General features: G+C 49.0%; 1 protein-coding gene and 3 non-coding genes across 4 annotated transcripts in view; 1 reads left to right on the top strand and 3 right to left on the bottom strand.

Annotated features, from left to right (window-relative positions):
- Positions 1 to 1,508: 1,508 nt before the first annotated feature.
- The window catches only part of LOC137313971 (zinc finger protein 268-like), an 83,802-nt gene continuing 63,566 nt past the window's right edge, over positions 1,509 to 21,744 (bottom strand). The window contains exons 3-4 of the transcript XR_010961159.1: positions 3,536 to 3,689; positions 1,509 to 2,144 (exon numbers count right to left, since the gene is read on the bottom strand). The gene's annotated coding sequence lies outside the window, so the exon portion shown is untranslated. The remainder of the gene's footprint in view (positions 2,145 to 3,535; positions 3,690 to 21,744) is intronic.
- Positions 9,636 to 9,709, bottom strand: trnak-cuu (transfer RNA lysine (anticodon CUU)). Its single transcript has one exon. It is a non-coding gene; the product is annotated as a tRNA-Lys (tRNA).
- On the bottom strand, positions 13,879 to 13,951 carry trnaf-gaa (transfer RNA phenylalanine (anticodon GAA)). The gene has a single exon. It is a non-coding gene; the product is annotated as a tRNA-Phe (tRNA).
- On the top strand, positions 20,624 to 20,695 carry trnaw-cca (transfer RNA tryptophan (anticodon CCA)). The gene has a single exon. It is a non-coding gene; the product is annotated as a tRNA-Trp (tRNA).

The raw sequence follows: 21,744 nt of genomic DNA, 5'->3' as shown, positions 1-21,744 counted from the left end.
AGACATTGTGATCCAGGATGAAGCGGATGAGTTGTAGGATGGCTTCCGGAGATTGGCTGTTGTTGGTGTTGAGTATTGATGCTGTCGCAGCGATGCCGTCATCGTGGGGGATACTGGTGTATAGTGCCGAGACGTCCATCGTGGTGAGAAGTGTTCCTGGTTCAACTGGTCCGTGGGTACTGAGTTTTTGTAGGAAGTCTGTAGTGTCACGACAGAAGCTGGGGGTTCCCTGTACGATGGGTTTCAGGATGCCCTCGATGTATCCAGAGAGGTTCTCACACAGGGTTCCGTTGCCTGATACGATGGGACGTCCGGGTGTGTTGGCTTTGTGTATCTTTGGGAGGCAGTAGAAGTCTCCCACGCGGGGATTACGTGGGATGAGAATGCGTAGGATGCTTTGAAGGTCTGGATCGAAGGTCTTGATCAGTTTGTTGAGCTGGTGGGTGTGTTCTTTGGTCGGATCTGCGGGTAACCGTCTGTAGTGTTCCTGGTTGTCCAGTTGTCGGTATGCTTCTTTGCAATAGTCTGTTCTGTTCTGTATGACTATGGCTCCTCCTTTGTCCGCTGGTTTGATGACGATGTTGCGGTTGGTCTTGAGAGCGTTGATGGCGTTGCGTTGTGCTCGGGTGACATTCTGGACTGTCTTCTGAGTGCGGCTGATGAATCTGGCATTGACGCATTTCCTGACAGCTTGAGCATACATGTCCAGCTGAGGGCAGCGACCCTCCGGAGGAGTCCAGTTTGACTCTTTCCTCTTCGGTTGCTGTACCGCGGATCCCTCTGTCTGCTGTTCCGGATCGTCGATTGTCTCATTGGGTTCGCTGCTGAAATCTTGGGGTTTGTGGTAGAATTCCCGGAGCCTCATTCTCCTGATGAATTCCTCTGTGTCCGCCGCGAGACTAGTGGGGTCCATTTTGGTAGTGGGGCAGAAATTGAGCCCTCGGCTGAGAACTTCGATTTCGTCTGGTTGAAGGGTGTGGTCGGATAAATTGACAATAGACTTCCCTGTGGTTGCAACCGTGGTACCAGGGGAAGCTTGGTCGTTGCTGGTGGTGATGCCGAGTTTCTCAAGCTTCCTGCTCTTGGTTTTCATGTAGGCAGCGTAGTTCCGTTGCCTCGTCTGTTTGGCGGTATAACGTAGCTGGTCTGCTGTGTCCTGAGTACAGGTTGAGAGTATGGACTCTATCTTGGTTTCGAGGTTGTGGCGTCTGCTGTAGAGTTGGTGTATGAGATGGTTGCGGAGTGTGCGAGAGGTACGGCGGCAGAGTCTCTCAGCGTAATCCGAGTTGTATGTGGACTTGAGTGGGTTCGTGATCTGGAGTCCTTTCGGGATCTTGTCTGCTTTCTTGCAGCTCTGTAAAAACTTGATGTCTGTGTCTAAATGCGCGATCTTCTTGGATATCCTTTCCACTGTGAGCCGGCAGTTTGTGGTGTCGATGGTAGTCATGATGTGGAGATGCCGGTGATGGACTGGGGTTGACAATTGTAAACAATTTTACAACACCAAGTTATAGTCCAGCAATTTTATTTTAAATTCACAAGCTTTCGGAGATTTTCTCCTTCCTCAGGCAAATGTTTCAAGATCTCCTTGAAGCCTACGCATTTATACATATTGAACAATGATAAATGGTGTTTACAGACTGCCCCTGCAACTGCCCGTTGCCAAGGCAATCACCGTGTTCAGACAGAGAGGTGTTACCTGCAGAACCTCCGAATACACATTCAATAAAAAAACAAACAGGGAAAAAAAAACAGAGAAAAAAAAAACACAGAGAGAGGCAGAAACATCCGGAAGGCAGAGAGAGCCAGCAAATGACCCATTATATTAAAAACAGATAACATTTGTTCGCTGGTGGGGTAACGTGTAGCGTGACATGAACCCAAGATCCCGGTTGAGGCCGTCCTCATGGGTGCGGAACTTGGCTATCAATTTCTGCTCGACGATTTTGCGTTGTCGTGTGTCTCGAAGGCCGCCTTGGAGTACGCTTACCCGAAGGTCGGTGGATGAATGTCCATGACTGCTGAAGTGTTCCCCGACTGGGAGGGAACCCTCCTGTTTGGCGATTGTTGCGCGGTGTCCGTTCATCCGTTGTCGCAGCGTCTGCATGGTCTCGCCAATGTACCATGCTCTGGGGCATCCTTTCCTGCAACGTATGAGGTAGACAACGTTGGCTGAGTCACATTCATCCACCGACCTTCGGGTAAGCGTACTCCAAGGCGGCCTTCGAGACACACGACAACGCAAAATCGTCGAGCAGAAATTGATAGCCAAGTTCCGCACCCATGAGGACGGCCTCAACCGGGATCTTGGGTTCATGTCACGCTACACGTTACCCCACCAGCGAACAAATGTTATCTGTTTTTAATATAATGGGTCATTTGCTGGCTCTCTCTGCCTTCCGGATGTTTCTGCCTCTCTCTGTGTTTTTTTTTTCTCTGTTTTTTTTTCCCTGTTTGTTTTTTTATTGAATGTGTATTCGGAGGTTCTGCAGGTAACACCTCTCTGTCTGAACACGGTGATTGCCTTGGCAACGGGCAGTTGCAGGGGCAGTCTGTAAACACCATTTATCATTGTTCAATATGTATAAATGCGTAGGCTTCAAGGAGATCTTGAAACATTTGCCTGAGGAAGGAGAAAATCTCCGAAAGCTTGTGAATTTAAAATAAAATTGCTGGACTATAACTTGGCGTTGTAAAATTGTTTACAATTGTCAACCCCAGTCCATCACCGGCATCTCCACATCATGGATTGGTTTTGTCATTGGAGCAGGTTCGGGTTAATTTTACTGCTTTGAAGTTATGTTATGGGACCAGTGAGACTGAGACACACACACACACACACACACACAGACTGTACAGTCAGGAGACACGTGTCCCTTGTCCAGACATTGGGTTTGAATTGAGCTGAGCTGTGCCACAAATGAATATGGGATTAAAATCTCAAATTCCAATCAGTTTGCTCCCGAGCTTCCCCATGTGTCTGTGTGGTTCCATTACAATACAATTTCACATGGGGGCCCAAAATGGCTTCGGAATTAACACGATTTCTTTCTGAGTTGTCAGTGACCTTTTCAAAAATTAAACTTCAAACTCAGAAAACATTTGGAGGCTGTTTTCACATTTGGGCCCTCTGCGTGCTGCAGGACGCTCCCTGAAAGTGCTTTTAATTTCAATTAAGACCCGAGATATGTCACATTGTCAGCCTCTGAATAATAGTTTGATCCACTTTGTGTTATTTCTGAAAAGTTGCACTTGCAATGAACGAAGGGAGGAATTTGGGATCGAACAGATGGTGATATTCTGTCAGACACTCGGTACTGAGGGAGCGCTGCACTGTCAGACAGTCAGTGTGTGTCTCAGTGTCAGCTCCTGTACAATGTCCCAGTGATCGTCCAGTGTCCCCAGAATGTCCCAGTGATCCCCCAGTGTCCCCAGAATGTCCCAGTGATCCTCCAGTGTCCCCAGAATGTCCCAGTGATCCCCCAGTGTCCCCAGAATGTCCCAGTGATCCCAGAGTAACCCAGACATTACTCACGTGGCCCCCATCGGGTCCAGGCTGCGGTGAAGGTCTCAGTCAGTCAGTCCCCAGCGGAGAGAACGATTCTTGGCCCAGGATTCCTCCTCCTCCTCCTTCTCACAAAATGTCTCTTTCTGGATCATCTCCTTGCAGCATTTCATCGAAAAGTTTCCTGAGGAGAGAGAGAGGGAATTGATTAAAATACAAAAGCATGGGATTAAAAAGGCACAGCAAGAGCCCAGAGCTCCCTCCCTCCCATTCCCTCTCCCAGTTACACCGACAATCCCTCAGCCCCAACACTGAAACACAAATCCCGATTACAAACCAGAGAATCCAAAGAGAAAAGTTGGGAGAGAGGCAGAGAGAGAAATACGCTCAGGACAGGCTGGAGGACCCCGGCAGACTGAGAGATTGTCCCCGCCCCTGGGGAGGGTTTGGGACGAGACACACGGCCATCCCCTACCCCCGGGGAGCTCCCTGCTTCAGCCTTTGAGATATTAGACTGAATCTCAATGTGTCTCCCTCAGGGACCTGTCCGTTCTCATGTTAATCCAGGGACAGCCCAGGGCAGGACTGGTTTGACCAGGAGACCTGTCTGTTGGAACGAGCCACATTTCAAGGACCTATTTTACTGATTTGAAACCCTCAGCCTGTCTCCCCCTCTTCCCTCACCCCAAACCGAGTCCCCCCCACCCTCAGCCTGTCTCCCCCTCTTCCCTCACCCCAAACCGAGTCCCCCCCACCCTCAGCCTGTCTCCCCCTCTTCCCTCACCCCAAACCGAGTCCCCCCCACCCTCAGCCTGTCTCCCCCTCTTCCCTCACCCCAAACCGAGTCCCTCCCACCCTCAGCCTGTCTCCCCCTCTTCCCTCACCCCAAACCGAGTCCCCCCCACCCTCAGCCTGTCTCCCCCTCTTCCCTCACCCCAAACCGAGTCCCCCCCACCCTCAGCCTGTCTCCCCCTCTTCCCTCACCCCAAACCGAGTCCCCCCCACCCTCAGCCTGTCTCCCCCTCTTCCCTCACCCCAAACCGAGTCCCCCCCACCCTCAGCCTGTCTCCCCCTCTTCCCTCACCCCAAACCGAGTCCCCCTCCACCCTCAGCCTGTCTCCCCCCTCCCCTCGTGACCCAAACACCCCGGGGACCTCCGACACATCCCACCCTGCCCGGCGTCCACATTTAAAGAACTAAAGTTGGGGACAGGCCTCTCCCTCCATCCCATAATACCAGGCCGCCCATAGTAACGGTCGCTGGGCCTGGGCCCGGAATCCGTTGCCCCTGGAAACCGCGCAGGAACCGAGCGACCCGAGAGCGGCCTCAGGCCCGACTCCCAGTCCCCGGCCTCAGGCCCTCCCCGACTCCCAGTCCCCGGCCTCAGGCCCTCCCCGACTCCCAGTCCCCGGCCTCAGGCCCCTCCCCGACTCCCAGTCCCCGGCCTCAGGCCCCTCCCCGACTCCCAGTCCCCGGCCTCAGGCCCTCCCCGACTCCCAGTCCCCGGCCTCAGGCCCCTCCCCGACTCCCAGTCCCCGGCCTCAGGCCCTCCCCGACTCCCAGTCCCCGGCCTCAGGCCCCTCCCCGACTCCCAGTCCCCGGCCCCAGGCCCCTCCCCGACTCCCAGTCCCCGGCCTCAGGCCCCTCCCCGACTCCCAGTCCCCGGCCTCAGGCCCTCCCCGACTCCCAGTCCCCGGCCCCAGGCCCCTCCCCGACTCCCAGTCCCCGGCCTCAGGCCCCTCCCCGACTCCCAGTCCCCGGCCTCAGGCCCTCCCCGACTCCCAGTCCCCGGCCTCAGGCCCGACTCCTAGTCCCCGGCCTCAGGCCCCTCCCCGACTCCCAGTCCCCGGCCTCAGGCCCCTCCCCGACTCCCAGTCCCCGGCCTCAGGCCCCTCCCCGACTCCCAGTCCCCGGCCTCAGGCCCCTCCCCGACTCCCAGTCCCCGGCCTCAGGCCCTCACCTCCTCCCCCCGCCCTGCTCCTGCCCCTCGCCGCCCTGAACCAGCTGCTGGCCGCCGGCGCCATCTCCTTCCAGCTGCCGTCCAACGCCAGGAAGTGTCTGCGGGAGGAGATCCACAAGGACAGGCTGGTGAGCGGAGAGTCCGAGCTGAGCGAACAGCCGGCCGCCCGCCCCCACCTCAAGGGGGGGGGAGAGGGAGAGAGGGGGAGAGAGGGGGGGGGGGGGGGGGAGAGAGAGAGGGGGGGGGGGGGGGGAGAGAGAGAGAGAGGGGGGGCAGGTTATTGGTGAGTAAGTGCCGCTTGATAGCACTGTCGACGACACCTTCCATCACTTTGCTGATGATTGAGAGTAGACTGATGGGGCGGTAATTGGCCGGATTGGATTTGTCCTGCTTTTTGTGGACAGGACATACCTGGGCAATTTTCCACATTGTCGGGTAGATGCCAGTGTTGTAGCTGTACTGGAACAGCTTGGCTGGAGGCGCAGCTCGTTCTGGAGCACAAGCCTTCAGCACTACAGCTGGGATAGCCTTTGCTGTATCCAGTGCACTCAGCCGTTTCTTGATGTCACGTGGAGTGAATCGAATTGGCTGAAGACTGGCTTCCGTGATGGTGGGGATATCGGGAGGAGGCTGAGATGGATCATCCACTCGGCACTTCTGGCTGAAGATGGTTGCAAACGCTTCAGCCTTGTCTTTTGCACTCAAGTGCTGGACTCCGCCATCATTGAGGATGGGGATTTTTGCAGAGCTTCCTCCTCCCGTTAGTTGTTAAATTGTCCACCACCATTCACGACTGGATGTGGCAGGACTGCAGAGCTTTGATCTGATCCGTTGGTTGTGGAATCGCTTAAATCTGTGTATAGCATGTTGCTTCCGCTGTTTAGCACACATGTAGTCCTGAGTTGTAGCTTCACCAGGTTGGCACCTCATTTTTAGGTACGCCTGGTGCTGCTCCTGGCATGCTCTTCTACACTCCTCATTTAACCAGGGTTGATCCCCTGGCTTGTTGGTAATGGTAGAGTGAGGAATATGCTGGTCCATGAGTTGCCACAGTTTTGCCCATTCACCTTATCTATCAATATCACTTTGTAATTTTATGTTTTCATCCACACTGCTTACAATGCCACCAATCGTCGTGTGATTGGCAAACTTGGATATGAGACTTTCTATGCCTTCATCTGAGTCGTTAATAAATATTGTGAATAATTGAGGCCCCAAGACAAATCCCCGCGGGTCACCACTAGTCACATCCTGCCAATGTGAGTACCTACCCATTCTCCCTACTCTCTGTCGCCTTTCGCTCAGCCAACTACCTAACCAAGTCCGTACTTTTCCCTCGATTCCATGGGCTTCTATCTTTGCTAACAGTCTATTATGTGGGACCTTATCAAATGCCTTCTGGAAGTCCATATAAATAACATCCATTGACATTCCCCTGTCCACTACTTTAGTCACTTTTTCTGGAGGTCATCCACTTTGGATCAAAAAAGGATAGATCAGGGTACTTTCTAAATGGTGAGAAGCTGGGAACTGTGGAGGGCCAGAGAGATTTAGGGGTCCGTGTACAGAAATCACTTCAAACTAGTATAGGTAAAAAAAAACGATGATTGGGATGTTCGTTACGGCTGGTCAGCTGACTTGCTTAAAACACACCATAATGTTGTAATCGTGGGTTTGATTCCTGTATGGGCTGTTAAGGGGCTTTATTTTGGATTTTCGGAACTTTTAAATCAAAGCTTTACAAACAGATTCACAGACAAATTCACGGGGACAGTTTATTGAATAACATCCATTGTAACTGTGCCCCTGGGCCGGAGAAACACGTCTTTCTTTTTATTTGCCTTTCTCCGGTTTGCAGAGAAACGTTTAACTCGCGGCCTGTTCCCATTAATGATCATCAGCAGCAACAGACAGACAGAGCGGGTCTGACCGCCCCGAGATGTGGAAAAGGCATCAGTTTAGGACAAATGCATCAAATCAAATAGTCACCCGGCACCGAGAGAGACAAAACCAAGAGAAAAAGGCAGAAGGTAACAGAGAAATAAAAACCAAATACAGACGATATAAATATTTCCCATCCTTGATGTCTCTCTATTCAATCCCCAATCCTTCAGTGGCGGGGATCAAATTTCACTGTAAATAAATGTGAGAATCGACCCAAAGAAGAAGAAACTGAACAACCAAAAACTGCCGAAACTCGGGATTAAACCAAAGACCTTTAAATCTTCAGTTCAATTGAATTCCAACTGAGTATTTGGACCCCAGAGCAAATGCAACTTTGCGCCATTGTCTTCCAAGAAAATATAACCCCTCCGAAGCCCTGCTCCTCCTGTTCATTACCGTACTTCATAGATAAACATCGCACTCATATATACACACCCACAGTTCATATATAAACATCACACACATACATACACACCCACAGTTCATATATAAACATCACACACATATATACACACCAACAGTTCATATATAAACATCGCACTCATATATACACACCCACAGTTCATATATAAACATCACACTCATATATACACACCCACAGTTCATATATAAACATCACACTCATATATACACACCCACAGTTTATGAAACAACAGCGCACTCATCCTTACACTCCGAGTTTATGGGAGGGAGATTGGTTCCGACCGCCTCTTGGGCTCTCGGAGTGGGAGAGGCGGAAGCAGCATGGGCCGTACAAACTGTGGATCTCATTCTGAACACAAGCCGATAGATCATCCTGTGAAATTACATCGTACTTGGGTATGAGGAAGGGTAATGGGCTCTGAGAAGGGTTCAGGGAGTCTAATGGCTTCTTAGTGGCGATCCGGTGGGGCAAGGGGATCCCAGAGAGGGGAAGAGACTATTAGAGCGTATCAGAGAGTGTAAGGGGATCTTAGAGAGGCGAAGGGACTGTCAGAGGGTATCAGAGAGCGTAGGAGGGCTCAGAGAGGGGAGGGAGTGTCAGAGGGTATCAGACAGTGTAAGGGGATCTCAGAGAGGGGAAGGGAGTGTCAGAGGGTATCAGAGAGTGTAAGGGGATCTTAGAGAGGGGAAGGGATTGTCAGAGGGTATCGGACAGTGTAACAGGATCTCAGAGAAGGGAAGGGAGTGTCAGAGGGTATCAAAGAGTGTAAGGGGATCGCAGAGAGGGGAAGGGATTGTCAGAGGGTATCAGAGAGTGTAAGGGGATCTCAGAGAAGGGAAGGGAGTGTCAGAGGGTATCAGAGAGTGTAAGGGGATCTTAGAGAGGCGAAGGGACTTTCAGAGGGTATCAGAGAGTGTAACGGGATCACAGAGAGGGGATGGAACTGTCAGAGAGTATCACAGAGTGTAAGGGTATCTCAGAGGATATCAGAGAGCGTAAGAGGGCTCAGAGAGGGGAAGGGAGTGTCAGAAGGTATCAGACAGTGTAACAGGATCTCAGAGAAGGGAAGGGAGTGTCAGAGGGTATCAGACAGTGTAAGTGGATCTCAGAGAGGGGATGGAACTGTCGGAGGATATCAGAGAGTGCAAGGGGATCTCAGAGAGGGGAAAGGACTGTCGGAGGGTATCAGAGAGTGTAAGGGGATCTCAGAGAGAGGAAAGGACTGTCAGAGGGTATCATAGAGCGTAAGTGGATCTCAGAGAGGGGAAGGGAGTGTCAGAGAGTATCAGAGAGCGTAAGTGGATCTCAGAGAGGGGAAGGGAGTGTTAGAGGGTATCAGAGAGCGTAAGAGGACTCAGGGCGTAACAGTGGGTAAGGAGCATTTTGCGGGTATCAGAGAGTGTAAAGGGCGCTGACAAGGTTCAAAAAGGATAATGGACTCTCGGACCATATCGGAGAAGATGAGGAGCTCAGGGAGAATCAAATCAGGTAAGGGGGTCTCCGGAGGTATCAGAGAGGCGAATGGATCCAGAGTTGTCATCTTCTAAATCTTACATTTTGTAGGCATCAACACATTTAATAACAGCGAAAAATGAAGCCGGTTGAACCGATAATCTGTCCGTGTCCCATGTGGAGGGAATGAGAAGGGAGAATCGGGAGGGGCTGGATATTTGGCAACGCTCACGGTTTCCTTTCACACAGCTCAGTGTTGTGTCTGTTCATATAACTGGATTTCATGAACTGGAGATAAGAGGTCGCACTTTGGACCTTTTATCACCCAGTTTGAGAAATAAAACACAAAACGCCCAGCGTGGGGCTCGAACCCACGACCCTGAGATTAAGAGTCTCATGCTCTACCAGACTGAGCTAGTCAGGCCGCCTTCAATGTCTTTTCCCATCCTATTATTGTAGAGAGGCAGCTGTTGATTTTGCTGCAGGGGTTCAGTTTGTCTGACAATCCCAGCGTCGCTCCTTCTGCACACTCGCTTTTCATTCTGGAGTCAGTCTGATGCCTTTTCCCCGTCCTCCAGCACCGCGCTGAGCAGGAGAGGAACATCGAGACAGGAGAGGGCCACTCAGCCCCTCTTCCTGCTGTGCCATTCAATTAGATCATGAGGTGGTCTGTAACTCAACTCTATTTCCCCGCATTGGAAACATATCCCTTGGGACCCGAACCGAAAAAAGATCTGTCAATATCAGTCTTGTAAATTTGAATTGAGCCTCAATCCACATCCTTTTGGCCGAGAGAGTTCCAGCTTTCGGCCGTATTTTGTTTGCGAAAGTGATTCCTGATTTCTCGCCTCATTAATCGAGCACTAATTTCAAGATTAAGCCCCCTCATTATGCATTCCGCCAACAGAGAAAGAGGAAAAAAGGCCGCCAAAGGATCTGTGGATTTTAATTCTAACGCTACCCCATCTGAGCTATTTCTGTATTCTGTACATGCAATGTTTTATTTTTCTTTGAAAATCACATAAACGTAGATGCGATTTCCCTCTCGGTGAACAGAGTGCTTCGGAGTAATGAGAGCGAACAAACCGTGGATCTGATCCTTAACACAGACTGGTAGATCCACATGTGGAATTAAATCGCACTTGGGTAGCAGAGAGGTTAATGGCTCCTGAGAATGAACCAGGGAGTCTAAGGGTTTATTAGTGTGGATCCGGTGGGGCAACGGGATCCCAGAGGCTGTCAGGGAATCAAAGGGCTTCTCAGGGGTTATCAAGGGGTGTGAGGCTATGAGGTATCAAAGAGTTTACGGCACTCTCAGAAGTTATCAGAGAGGGCAAGGGACTGCCAGATGTTATCAGAGAGGGCAAGGGACTGCCAGATGTTATCAGAGAGGGCAAGGGACTGCCAGATGTTATCAGAGAGGGCAAGGGACTGCCAGATGTTATCAGGGAGAGTCAGGGTGTGTCAGTGGGTAAGGGGCCCTCCGAGCGTATCAGAAAATGGAAAGGGCACGGAGGAGGTATCAAGATAACAGAGAGGGAGAGAAAACGCTCCTGAAACCCGGGACTGAACCCTTTAGATCTTCAGTCTGACTGAGTTATTTCGCTGCTCTGGACATCCCGGAAATTCACTCGAAGATCTGTTAGAATCGCAACAAAACTCTTCCCACAATCGCAGCCTCTAAACCTCCACCCAGGACTTTCAATGGTGCAACTTTGATGAACTTCTGCTACTTTTTAATTTGTTCTCAGCAGTAACTGTTCACATCCTTTATCTGGCCCATGACATGGCATCTAGAAGAAAATGTCGATTGCAGCTTCACTGAAGCGGGGACGCTTTGCACTCGTAAAAAAATCATACGCGAAAGAGACGGTTTGAGCGAGGTGACACCAGGCCAGAGCAAAGGTCAGTTAATGTTTGCCGAGTGGCGAGAGGGAGAATTTGGAACTTCTGTGCGGTTGCACTGTGACTTTCACAGATCTGCTTGGAGCGATATTCCCTTGAATTCATCACCTACAGGGACAATTTGATTCTCAGTTCCGGTTTTCTCCTGGTGCGTTTCTGAGATATAAAAAAATGAATGGATGATATCAACCTGAACCTCGTCACGTCCACGCTACAGACTCAAAGCTCAGCACAACTCCAATCTGTTTCAGTTGGAAATTGTTTCCCAGGGATGGACAGTAATGCGCTGTCTGAGGCTGCATTCGCTGCTTTCCACCGGCAGCGGGTGATTGGAGAGAGCGGGGCCGGACAATGTCGCTGCTGTCACGGCCTCACTCACTCTGGGAGCTGGGGAAACAGCGAAAAACTGATGGGTTTGATGCTGCGTCAAAAATGCGGCTGAGAACTGCTTTTGTTAACTGAGGAAGCGCTGCAGGATCCTTTAACGATCTCTCACAAATAAACTGAAACCTGTCGGAAGGTGAATAATATTTCACTTTAATCGTGAGCCCTCCTTTTGAACCTTGTCTGTCAAGAAGTATTTCGATCACCATCAAGCCATTCTCGGTTTTTTGGATATTGTTCAGATACCTGTTATCCAGCGGCAGGTGGAATATCAGCCGCGCTCAGCTGGCAATGTTTCCGGTACATTTTTCTGTAAACAGAACACACATTCGAAACCTGGAAATGCGAAACAACGAATTTTAAGGTAAAAGCTCCCTATTGTCCCCGGGTGGGCTCGAACCACCAAACTTTACAGTTAATAACCAAACGCGCTAACCAATTGCACCACAGTGGCCATCTTGAGCCATTAACTCACCGAGCTACCGTTTCAGCTTGCAGCGATCAATGAAACAGCTGTCTTACCATCAGTTTACTTTTCCAAAATAAAGGGTGTGCAGTTTGCACGAGTGAAAATCGGTGCCGTCTTCTTTCTGAACATCAAACTCCCCTTGCCCCTAAATGCCTGTATGTTGGAAGACTCGCTCCCCCAGTCGGAGAGAGGATTGATTTTTCGAGCTGTGATTCACCATTCTCTATTCCAGTATTGCAGAAAATGAGATGAGATGAAATGAGCAGGTCCAACGAGCAGGTCTGTGACACGACACGGTGTCTACGAAGTTGTCTCTTGCACTTACAGTAAAGCGGACGGCAGTTTTCACTCTTAAACCAGGAACTATGATGTTAAGAAAGTGTGTGGCCGAGAAAGACTTGATTTCAGCGCGGTGACACTGGGCCAGAGTAAAGTTGTGATTGCCGAGTGGGGAGAGGGTGGATTTGGAACTCCTGTGCGGCTGCGCTGCGCATTGTCCAGATCTGCTTGGAGCGATATTCACTTCAATTCATCACTTACAGGGACAGTTTGATTCTAAGTTTCTTTTTTCTGGTGCTTGGTGAGATTTCAAAATTGAAAGCGGCCCATACCGACCCCAAACTCGTCACTTGCAATCTGACAGATACAAGGCCCTCACACTCTTCACCAGTGAGATGAAAGCGGAGAGCGATTTCACGGTCGAATACAATGGGGAACAAAACTCAATCAATGAAAGTGCAGGTCATTGAGGGGCCTTTAAAGTCCTGATTGTTTGAACTGAACTTCTTCCCAAAGCGTTTGAGAGTCACGTGGGGCGATTTGGGGACTTCTTTTCCCTCTTTGCAAAATCTTCAACCACAGTTCAAGATCAAAAGTCGAGGGCAGAATGAGACGCCTTCCTGAAAATTGGGAACCAGAGAAGCAGATTTGAGAAAAAGCAGATGAAACATTCATTCCGGAACGATCCAGAATCCGATCAGCTCGAACAGCAACGGTTACCCCGTGATTTGGACACTCAGCCTTCTGGTGGCGGAATAAATAATGTAGACAGAAGCAGGAAGTTGAAAAGTCGGAATTGATAAATTAAGTGAGTGGGTAAAACTGTGGCAAATATAGCTCAATGTGGGGGAGAGCGAGGTCATCCACTTTAAATCTACGATAAATCAGTGTATTTTCTAAATGGTGATAAACGAGGAACTGTGGAGGAATAGAGAGATTTTTGGTCCATGTACAGAAACCGCTACCAACCGGCGCACAGGTACGAAAATTAATTAAACAGCCGAATGTGCCATTCGGACAGCCGGTTAGTTCATTTGCATCGAGTTTACCGTAATATCATGATCACGGATTCGATTCTTGTAATTTACTTTATTTATTTCGGGTTTTTTAACTTTTAAATCGAAGCTTCACAAACAGGTCCACAGACAAATTCACGGGGACAGTTTATTGAATAACATCCATTATAACTTTGCCCCTGGGCCGGAGAAACACGTCTTTCTTTTTATTTGTCTTTCTCCGGTTTGCAGGTAAATGTTTAACTCGCAGCCTGTTCCCATGAATGATCAGCAGCAGCAACAGACAGACAGAGCGGGTCTGACCGCCCCGAGATGTGGAAAAGGCATCAAATCAAATAGTCACCCGGCACCGAGAGACAAAACCAAGAGAAAAAGGCAGAAGGTAACAGAGAAATAAAAACCAAATACAGACGATAGAAATATTTCCCATCCTTGATGTCTCTCTATTCCATCCCCAATCCTTCAGTGGCGGGGATCAAATTTCACTGTAAATAAATGCGAGAATCGAAGCGAGGAAGAAGAAACGAAACAACCAAAAACTGCCGAAACTCGGGATTGAACCAAGGACCTTTAGATCTTCAGTCTAACGCTCTCCCAACTGAGCTATTTCGGCCCCATATCAAAAAGTTCCTTTATTTCATTGTCTTGGAAGAAAATATAACCCCAGGTGGAATTGCCCCTCCTGTTTATTCCTCAATTCATATAAAAACATCGCACTCATGGAGATGCACCCACGGTTCATATATAAAATTCACACTCATCGATACACTCCCACAGGTCATCTATAAATATCGCACACATATATACAAACCCACAGTTGGTTTCTAAAAATCGCTGTCATACATAAACTCACAAAGTTTATAAATCAGCAGCGCACTCATAGATCCACACCCAGTTTGTAGGAGGAAGATCGGTACCGACCGCCAATGGAGCTCTCAGAGTTGGAGAGGCGGAAGCAACAGCGACCGAACAAACTCTGGATCTCATCCTTAACACAGACCGGTAGATCCACCTGTGAAGTTACACCGCACTTTGTTCGCAGGGACGGTAACGGGTTCTGAGAAGGCATCAGGGCGTCTAATGGCTTCTTAGTGGCGATGCTTTGGGGCAAGGACATCTCAGAGAGGGGAAGGGACAGTCAGAGGGCATCAGAGACTGTAACGGGGCTCAGAGAGGGGAAGGGACAGTCAGAGGGCATCAGAGAGTGTAACGGGGCTCAGAGAGGGGAAGGGACAGTCAGAGGGCATCAGAGAGTGTAACGGGGCTCAGAGAGGGGAAGGGACAGTCAGAGGGTATCAGAGAGTGTAACGGGGCTCAGAGAGGGGAAGGGGCAGTCAGAGGGCACCAGAGAGTGTAACGGGGCTCAGAGAGGGGAAGGGGCAGTCAGAGGGTATCAGAGAGTATATTGAGATCTCGCACAGGGGAAGCACTGCCAGAGGGTATCAGAGAGTGTAAGGACGCTCAGGGCGTATCAGTGGGTGAGGGGCACTCAGCGGGTGTCAGAGAGTGTAAAGGGCGCTGACAAGGTTCAAAGAGGATAATGGACTCTCTGAGGGTATCAGAGAAGATAAGGAGCTCAGGGAGAATCAAAGAGGGTAAGGTGGGCTCAGGAGGTATCAGAGAGGCGAATGGATCCAGAGTTGGCATCTTCTAAATATTACACTTCCTAACCATCAACATTTTTAATAACAGCAAAAATGAAGCCTATTGAAACGGTATCTGCCGTGTCCCATGTGGAGGGAATGAGAAGATAGAATCGGGAGGGACTGGATATTTGGCAACGCTCACGGTTTCCTTTCACACAGCTCAGTGTTGTGTCTGTTTATATAACTGGATTTCTTGAACTGGAGATAACAGGTTGCACTTTGAACCTTTCATCACCCACTGTGAAAAATAGAACACAAAACGCCCAATGTGTGGTTTAAACCCACGCCCCTGAGATTAGGAATTTCGTGCTTTACCGACTGAGCTAGCCGGGCCAGCGGCAGGGCTCCTTCCCATCCTATTATTGCAGAGAGGCGGGTGGTGAGGTTGCTGTCGGGGTTCAGTTTGTCCGACAATCCCAAGGTGGCTGAATCTGAACACCCGCTTTTCATTCTGGAGTCGGTCTGATGCCTCTTACCAGTCGTCCAGCCCCGCACTGAGCAGGAGACGAACATCGGGACTGGAGAAGACCATTCAGCCCCTCGAACCTCGTGTCCCATTCAATTAGATCATGAAGTGATCAGTAATTCAACTCTGTTTCCCTGCCTTGGACTCAAATCCCATGGGACCCGAACAGAAAAAAGATCGATGAATATCAGATTGAAAATTTGAATTGAGCCTCAATCCACATCCTTTTGGCCGAGAGAGTTCCAGCTTTCGGCCGGATTTTGTTTGCGAAAGTGATTCCTGATTTCTCGCCTCATTAATCGAGCACTAATTTCAAGATTAAGCCCCCTCATTATGCATTCCGCCAACAGAGAAAGAGGAAAAAAGGCCGCCTTAAGCGGAGATTGAACAAAGGATCTGTGGATTTTAATTCTAACGCTACCCCATCTGAGCTATTTCTGTTTTCTGTACATGCAATGTTTTATTTTTCTTTGAAAATCACATAAACGTTGATGCGATTTCCCTCTCGGTGAACAGAGTGCTTCGGAGTAATGAGAGCGAACAAACCGTGGATCTGATCCTTAACACAGACTGGCAGATCCACATGTGGAATTAAATCGCACTTGGGTAGCAGAGAGGTTAATGGCTCCTGATAATGAATCAGGGAGTCTAAGGGTTTATTAGTGTGGATCCGGTGGGGCAACGGGAATCAAAGGGCTTCTCAGGGGTTATCAAGGGGTGTGAGGCTATGAGGTATCAAAGAGTTTACGGCACTCTCAGAAGTTATCAGGGAGGGCAAGGGACTGCCAGATGTTATCAGGGAGGGCAAGGGACTGCCAGATGTTATCAGGGAGGGCAAGGGACTGCCAGATGTTATCAGGGAGAGTCAGGGTGTGTCAGTGGGTAAGGGGCCCTCCGAGAGTATCAGAAAATGGAAAGGGCACGGAGGAGGTATCAAGATAACAGAGAGGGAGAGAAAACGCTCCTGAAACCCGAGACTGAACCCTTTAGATCTTCAGTCTGACTGAGTTATTTCGGTGCTCTGGACATCCCGGAAATTCACTCGAAGGTCTGTTAGAATCGCAACAAAACTCTTCCCACAATCGCAGCCTCTAAACCTCCACCCAGGACTTTCAATGGTGCAACTTTGATGAACTTCTGCTACTTTTTAATTTGTTCTCAGCAGTAACTGTTCACATCCTTTATTTGGCCCATGACATGGCATCTAGAAGAAAATGTCGATTGCAGCTTCACTGAAGCGGGGGACGCTTTGCACTCGTAAAAAAATCATACGCGAAAGAGACGGTTTGATCGAGGCGACACCAGGCCAGAGCAAAGGTCAGTTAATGTTTGCCGAGTGGCGAGAGGGAGAATTTGGAACTTCTGTGCGGTTGCACTGTGACTTTCACAGATCTGCTTGGAGCGATATTCCCTTGAATTCATCACCTACAGGGACAATTTGATTCTCAGTTCCTGTTTTCTCCTGGTGCGCTTCTGAGATATAAAAAAATGAATGGATGATATCAACCTGAAACTCGTCACGGACACGCTACAGACTCAAAGCTCAGCACAACTCCAATCTGTTTCAGTTGGAAATTGTTTCCCAGGGATGGACAGTAATGCGCTGTCTGAGGCTGCATTCGCTGCTTTCCGCCGGCAGCGGGTGATTGGAGAGAGCGGGGCCGGACAATGTCGCTGCTGTCACGGCCTCACTCACTCGGGGAGCTGGGGAACAGCGAAAAACTGATGGGTTTGATGCTGCGTCAAAAATGCGGCTGAGAACTGCTTTTGTTAACTGAGGAAGCGCTGCAGGATCCTTTAACGATCTCTCACAAATAAACTGAAACCTGTCGGAAGGTGAATAATATTTCACTTTAATCGTGAGCCTTGAACCTTTTGTGTCAAGAAGTATTTCGATCACCTTCAAGCCATTCTCGGTTTTTTGGATATTGTTCAGATACCTGTTATCCAGCGGCAGGTGGAATATCAGCCGCGCTCAGCTGGCAATGTTTACTGTACATTTTTCTGAAAACAGAACACACATTTGAAACCTGGAAATGCGAAACAACGAATTTTAAGGTAAAAGCTCCCTATTGTTCCCGGGTGGGCTCGAACCACCAACCGTTACAGTTAATAGCTGAACGAGCGAACCAATTGCACCACAGTGCACACAGCAGCGGCTTTCTTGAGCCACTAACTCACCGAGCTACCGTTTCAGCTTGCAGCGCTCAATGTAACAGCTGTCTTACCATCAGTTTACTTTTCCAAAATAAAGGGTGTGCAGTTTGCACGAGTGAAAATCGGTGCCGTCTTATTTCTGAACATCAAACTCCCCTTGCCCCTAAATGCCTGTATGTTGGAAGACTCGGTCCCCCAGTCGGAGAGAGGATTGATTTTTCGAGCTGTGATTCACCATTCTCTGTTCCAATATTGCAGAAAATGAGATCAGATGAAATGAGCAGGTCCAACGAGCAGGTCTGTGACACTACACGGTGTCTACAAAGTTGTCTCTTGCACTTACAGTAAAGCGGACGGCAGTTTTCACTCTTAAACCAGGAACTATGATGTTAAGAAAGTATGTGGCCGAGAAAGACTTGATTTCAGCGCGGTGACACTGGGTCAGAGTAAAGTTCAGTTAATGTGATTGCCGAGTGGGGAGAGGGTGGATTTGGAACTCCTGTGCGGCTGCGCTGCGCTTTGTCCAGATCTGCTTGGAGCGATATTCACTTCAATTCATCACTGACAGGGACAGTTTGATTCTAATTTTCTTTTCTCTGGTGCTTGGTGAGATTTCAAAATTGAAAGCAGCCCATACCGACACCAAACTCGTCACTTACACGCTGACAGATACAAGGCCGTCACACTCTTCACCAGTGAGATGAAAGCGGAGAGCGATTTCACGGTCGAATACAATGGCGAACAAAACTCAATCAATGAAAGTGCAGGTCATTGAGGGGCCTTTAAAGTCCTGATTGTTTGAACTGAACTTCTTCCCAAAGCGTTTGAGAGTCACGTGGGGCGATTTGGGGACTTCTTTTCCCTCTTTGCAAAATCTTCAACCACAGTTCAAGATCAAAATTCGAGGGCAGAATGAGACGCCTTCCTGAAAATTGAGAACCAGAGAAGCAGATTTGAGTGCAAGGTTCTGTTTATTGAGAAAAAGCAGATAAAACATTCATCCCGGAACGATCCAGAATCCGATCAGCTCGAAAAGCAACTGTTACCCCGTGATTTGAACACTCAGCCTTCTGGTGGCGGAATAAATAATGTTGATAGAAGCAGGAAGTTGAAAAGTCGGAATTGATAAATTAAGTGAGTGGGCAAAACTGCAGCAAATAGAGTTCAATGTGGGGGAGAGCGAGGTCATCCACTTTAAATCTAAGATCAATCAGTGTATTTTCTCAATGGTGAGAAACTAGGAACTGTGGAGGAGCAGAGAGATTTAGGGGTCCATGTACAGAAACCGCTACCAACCAGCGTACAGGAACAAAAATTAATTAAACAGCCGAATGTGCCGTTCGGACAGCCGGTTAGTTCATTTGCATCGAGTTTACCGTAATATCATGATCACGGATTCGATTCTTGTCATTTCCAAAACTTTCCCCATCACCGAGGTTAAACTGACTGGCCTATAGTTGCTGGGTTTATCATTGCACCCTTTTTTTGAACAAGGTTGTAACCTTTGCAATTCTCCAGTCCTCTGGCACCATCCCCATATCTAAGGATGTCTGGAAGATTACTGCCAGTACCTCTCCAATTTCCCCCTTTGCTTCCCTCAGCATCCTCGGTTGCATCCCATCCAGACTAGTTGACTTATCTATATTAAGTACAGCAAGCCTTTCTCGTACCTCTTCTTTCTCATTTTTTAGCCCATCCAGTATCTTAACTATATCTTCCTTTACCGAGAATCTGGCAGCATCTCCTTCCTTGGTAAAGAACAATGCAAAGTACTCATCGAGTACCTCAGGCCATGCCCACTGCCTCGTGAGTCGATCTCCTTTATGGTCCCTAATCGTCCCCGCCCCTCCTCTTCCTACCCGTTTACTGTTAACATGTCTGTAGAAGACTTTTTGATTCGCTTTTATGTTTCCCGCTTCATCTTACTCTCTATCGCTCTTATTATCCAGGGAGCTCTGGCTTTAGTTGCCCCACCTTTCGACCTCGTTGGAATGTACCTTCTCTATACCCGAATCATCTTTTCAAAAGCCGCCCACTGTCCAATTATAGTTTTGCCTGACAATCTTTAATTCCAATTTACCGGGGCCAGATCTGATCTCATCCCACTGAAATTGACCCTCATCCAATTGAGTACTTTTACTTTAGAGTGGACAGAGTCCATTTCCATAGCTATTCTAATCCTTATGATACTGATCGCTGCTCCCTAAATGCTCCCCCACTGACACTTGCTCCACTTGGCCCGCCTCATTCCCTTGCACCAAGTCCAGCAATGCCTCCTTCCTCAGTGGGCCAGAAACGTACTGGTCGAGAAAGTTATCCTGAACACATTTCAAAAATTCTTCCCCTTCTTTGCGCATTATGTTATTGTTATCCCAGTCTATATTAGGATAGTTGAAATCCCCTGTTATCACTACTCTATGGCTGATGCACCTCTCTGTAATTTCCCTGCAAATTTGCTCCTCTGTATCGGTCCCACGAGCTGGTGGCCTATAGAATACACCAAGTAGTGTAATCGCACCTCGGTTGTTCCTTAACTCGAACTCAGTACCCAGGAGAAATTCCCTCGTTCCTGGGAACTTTGTATGAAGCAGAAGTTAGCAGCAAAAAGTGTTCGTGGTGGGACTGAGAAATGCTTTAACAGCCGGCACCCTGAAAACAGAGCTCCAAGTGTCGGTTTAAATAAAGTCCTGAACTGACAGAGCGGCGGGCAGATGAGGATTGAATTAAATCCCAATTCACTGAATCTAAACAAGGTTTAAATAAGTGAATCTGTCAGGAGTGGGATTCCTGAGCTTGTGTGTGAGCTGAAACTGGATCGGTCCCGTTCTGTAAAGACTGAATGGCAGGCGGCTCCCAGACAGGGCTCAGGCCGGGACTGGCAGCTCTCCGCTGGGAACGGCTGGATTGGAGAGCGGGGCTCCTGCGGTGTTGCTGCTGCTGCTTCCGCCTCTTCGAGACCCTGTGGCGGTCGGTACCGATCTCCCTCCTATGGATCCGGCTCCAGGTGGGCGCTGTGGACCTCGTGGCGCAACGGTAGCGCGTCTGACTCCAGATCAGAAGGATGCGTGTTCGAATCACGTCGGGGTCATTGCATTTTCACAACGTTTCAGTGTCACTCTGTTTTATCGCGGGGCAGTCTTTCAGGGATGGTCTGTTCACTGTGTGTAAAATAATATTTATCACAGAATGAACACACCACAGAAGGAGGCCATTCAACCCATCAATCCCTTACCTGCCTTTTGTAAGACCAATCCCATTGGTCCCATTCCCCGTCCCTTTCCCCGGGGCCCTGCATTTTCCCCTTCAAGTATTTATCAAATTCCTTTTTGAAAGCCACGATTGAATCTGCTTCCACCGCCCTTTCAGGCAGCACATTCCAGATCATAACCATTCGCTGCGTAAAAAAGATTTTCCTCATGTCGCCTTTGGTTCTTTTGCCAATCACCTCAAATCTGTGTCCTCTGGTTCTCGACACTTCCGCCAATGGGAACAGCTTCTCTTTATTAACTTTATCTGAACCCTTCATGACTTTGAACACTTCTATCAAATCTCCTCTGAACCTTCTCTGCTCTGAGGAGAACAACCCCAGCACGGGGTAAATGCGGTCAATTAGCTCCAATTTATTTATTTGGGCATTAAATAAAACGTGAAAGACTGGCGAGGCGTTGTGTGAACGGAGCTCACTGCTTTAAGACAATAAATCCAATCACTGCGTGGGCGCTGGGTTAAAATCTCACATCTGATAGAATTTCTGACAATGTTCATTTTGACCTGTTCGCAGAAAACCCGATTGTCGTGCGATGGAGCAGAGGATGTGAAAGAAGCTGAAAGTGGAAGTGCAGATATTAGTTTCATCACAGTGACTGGACACGTTTCCACAGGTTCGGGTCTCTCACCTTAAGATTCTTTCCAGCAGAGCGGGACAGGTGATCAGAGTGACCGGGCTCCAGCGGCGCAATCGGTCAGTGCGCGGTCCTTATCTGACAGAACAGGGTCGGGAAATACCGAGGTTGTTAATTCGAGTTTCACCGAGATCAAACCATCCTTTTTCTTGTGAACATTTCGACCGGAGTTGAAGGTACAATTGGTTTGTTCCAAAATGCATCTACTTATCTGAATTGCCATGTGGTTCCTCCG

Source organism: Heptranchias perlo, unplaced genomic scaffold (assembly GCF_035084215.1).
Source record: "Heptranchias perlo isolate sHepPer1 unplaced genomic scaffold, sHepPer1.hap1 HAP1_SCAFFOLD_496, whole genome shotgun sequence".
Classification (NCBI taxonomy): Eukaryota; Metazoa; Chordata; class Chondrichthyes; order Hexanchiformes; family Hexanchidae; genus Heptranchias; species Heptranchias perlo.
Note: the sequence above shows the minus strand (reverse complement) of the source record. Positions and strands in the feature narration are given on the sequence as shown.